The sequence below is a fragment of the Aquarana catesbeiana genome, linkage group LG09 (assembly GCF_042186555.1).
Source record: "Aquarana catesbeiana isolate 2022-GZ linkage group LG09, ASM4218655v1, whole genome shotgun sequence".
Classification (NCBI taxonomy): domain Eukaryota; kingdom Metazoa; phylum Chordata; class Amphibia; order Anura; family Ranidae; genus Aquarana; species Aquarana catesbeiana.
The window spans coordinates 29,616,934-29,619,816 of NC_133332.1; the positions used below are offsets into that span (position 1 = coordinate 29,616,934).

The 2,883-nt window shown below is 37.4% G+C and overlaps 1 pseudogene; it reads left to right on the forward strand.

Annotated features, from left to right (window-relative positions):
* Positions 1-633: 633 nt before the first annotated feature.
* LOC141107141 (olfactory receptor 1L6-like) lies at positions 634-2,492 on the forward strand (annotated as a pseudogene).
* The last annotated feature ends 391 nt before the right edge of the window (positions 2,493-2,883 follow it).

A 2,883-nucleotide genomic window follows, 5' to 3' on the forward strand; every position in this document is an offset into this window, starting at 1 on the left:
AGTAAGTAGAAGAGTTTTAGTAGCAATAATAATGACCACTGCAATATTTTATAGTATTACTTAATTAAATAAAACTTCCTAAAGCTCTTGTTTTTTTTGTTATTTTTTACAAACTGCTGTCTTGTCAATTTTTAACTGAGGAGACACTGGGATTTTTACAGTCTGAAGAAGATTGCTTTAGACATATGCAGTTCATTTCAGCGCTGGCCGGGTTGACCAGAGGGAAATAAATCTACAGGACAGCAGCAGCATAGCTTGTAAAGGGGATCTTGGACTAGTGGAAACGATTCTGCGGTTTCCTCCTGTGCATCTGATGTCTTCAGGGTACAAGGTCAGTGTCAACAGCATATTTTCAGATCTTTAAAATACAGTACTGAATTTGTGATATCTTCAATATTTTCTATATTTAATTTGCCTCAACAGCTCCCTTAATGGGGCTCAAGTCCACCCCCAGGCCCCACAGAAGTTGTATGGATTGCTATGACTATTGAGATCCCTCTCGCAAAAGCTTACATAGCTCTCACCTAATAAGTACTGTACATGTGTGACTTGTTCTTCACTGTTTTCGACTTTGGTTTGCACTTTCATCCGATGTGCTGTATCCTGTAATCTTTGTGTTTTTATCATACACACATGGAGCTTCATGAAAATAAGACTTTTTCTGGTTTTGTGCTGTTGGGATTTTCCGATACACCTCATCTTATTTTGCCTGTCCTCTGCTTCTTCTTCGTTGCATATATCCTCTGCGTTACAGGAAATCTGTCTATCTTTGTGCTGATTGTGTCACAGCGCCATCTTCACACACCAATGTACGTCTTGATGGGGAATCTTGCCTTTTTGGATGTATGTTTTACCTCTACAATCATCCCCAGGGCCTTGTATGGTCTCCTCTCTGGAGACACCCACATCTCTGTCCATGACTGCTTTCTCCAGCTTTTTCTCTTCCTAGTAGTGGGCAACATGGATAGTTTTTTGTTGGCCATCATGGCCTTGGATCGCTACTGTGCAGTTTGTTTTCCCCTACAGTACTCTTTGATGATGAACAAGAGAACTTGTATTTGTCTGGTGGTTTTTTCTTGGATTTTTGCTTGCCTTCACTGTACATACACCATTTGGCTAGCTTCTTCTCAGCTGCTCTGTGGTTGGGTAATCCAACACTTCTTCTGTGACTATCCCACCATAATCATTCTCCTGCTCTGGCTTGTCAGTCACTATGCTGACAGTTGACTTCATTGAAATTTCTATTGTCACTTTTACCCCAGTGCTTTTAATCCTCGGGTCCTATGTACTTATAATCAGAGCAGTGTTGACTCTAAAGTCAGCCCAAGGAAGTATGAAGACCTTCACCACTTGCTCATCTCATCTCACCATGGTCATCCTCTTCTACAGTACAATAATATTCATGTACTTTCGACCAAGCTCCATCTACTCACCAATCTACGATCGAGCCATCAGTGTAGTCTTCGCTATCATTAACCCAACACTCAACCCATTTATTTACAGCTTGAGAAATAAGGAGATCAAAAGCTCTTTAAAAAAATTTCTAGGATAGAATGTAAAGCCGAACTACACCTTTCTACCAAATAAATACTGAAATTTGTAAACAGCATATTTTTCATCTGTTTTGAGACAATAAAACTTTGTTACTATTAAAGTGTCTGTTGTGCCCTGTAAGAAATATTTACAGTTGATCATGTGAACAATGTTCCATTGCCATTGGTCACCACAGTTTTGAACCTACTTTTGCCAAATGCCTACCATTGCATTATTCAAAAACCACTTGCATTCTTTAAAATGTATCTAATTGCAAAACATTTTTTCAGTTTTGGATACAATAGTTCATGGGTTAGAACCATTCTTGAGTTTTTTTAGCTTTCTGAATGGGGAAATTTTCCCTCTCTATTTCTCTTGGTGGCCATTGACAACGGGACGTTCTGGTCATGAATAAAAATAAAGTAGCGGCACTCTAATATGTCAAGATTTTGATAAAAAAAAAAAAATAAAAAAAAAAAAATTAACAATAAAAAAAATTACATAAAAAAAATAAAAATAAAAATAATAAAAAAAAAATTAACAATAAAAAAATAAAAAATAAAAAAAATCTAAAAAAATGTAATAAAATGATCTCCTCCAGATGAAGCTACGTGGGAGGTAGAGGTGGAGCCTGGCGGTGGACTGATCGACATTGAGTGAGACTGTTCAGATTTGTTTTTCCTATGCTTTTAATCATTTTAATAAATGTGAGTTTATTGCTAGCTGGGGTGGAGAGGTTTCGTTATTTAACCCCTCGGGTACTGCACTATAGGAGGCACTTTTTTCTTGTCCTTTCATATGTATTTCCACATTTACTGGTCTTAAACGTGAAAGCAGTACAGTGGGTGGAACTTATGCTGGCAATCGATCGTGTTGTTAGAGCAGAGTAAAGATCACAGAGGATTCCCTGAAGAGTTTATTGGCACTAAGTGCAAAGGCGTTTTTGACCCCTTGGAGTCGCATAAAGGAGGTGAGCGGCCATTCCATGCGGTGGTGGGAGCACTCAGCATAAAGAGTTTTTTTAGAAAAAATATCACTGTGAAGGATTCTCCATATATAAATTATTGGAGTTTTTGCACTTTATACTGCATTATTCTATCTTTTTGCACATTATACTGTATTATTTTATTTTTTGTATATTGCACATCAGTAGAAGTTTTTCTTGGCATATTATATATTTAATTATTGCAGCGCTGTCACACTTTTTTCATTTTTATATGTTCTGGTGATGGCTCTCTTGGAGTGAATTTCCCTCACTTTGGAAAGATTTCTTCTTCCTTCCTTTTGTGTCTACAAGACAGGGAGTAAAGAGATCTCTTAGATGGGACACATATTGCAATAAGCACCATC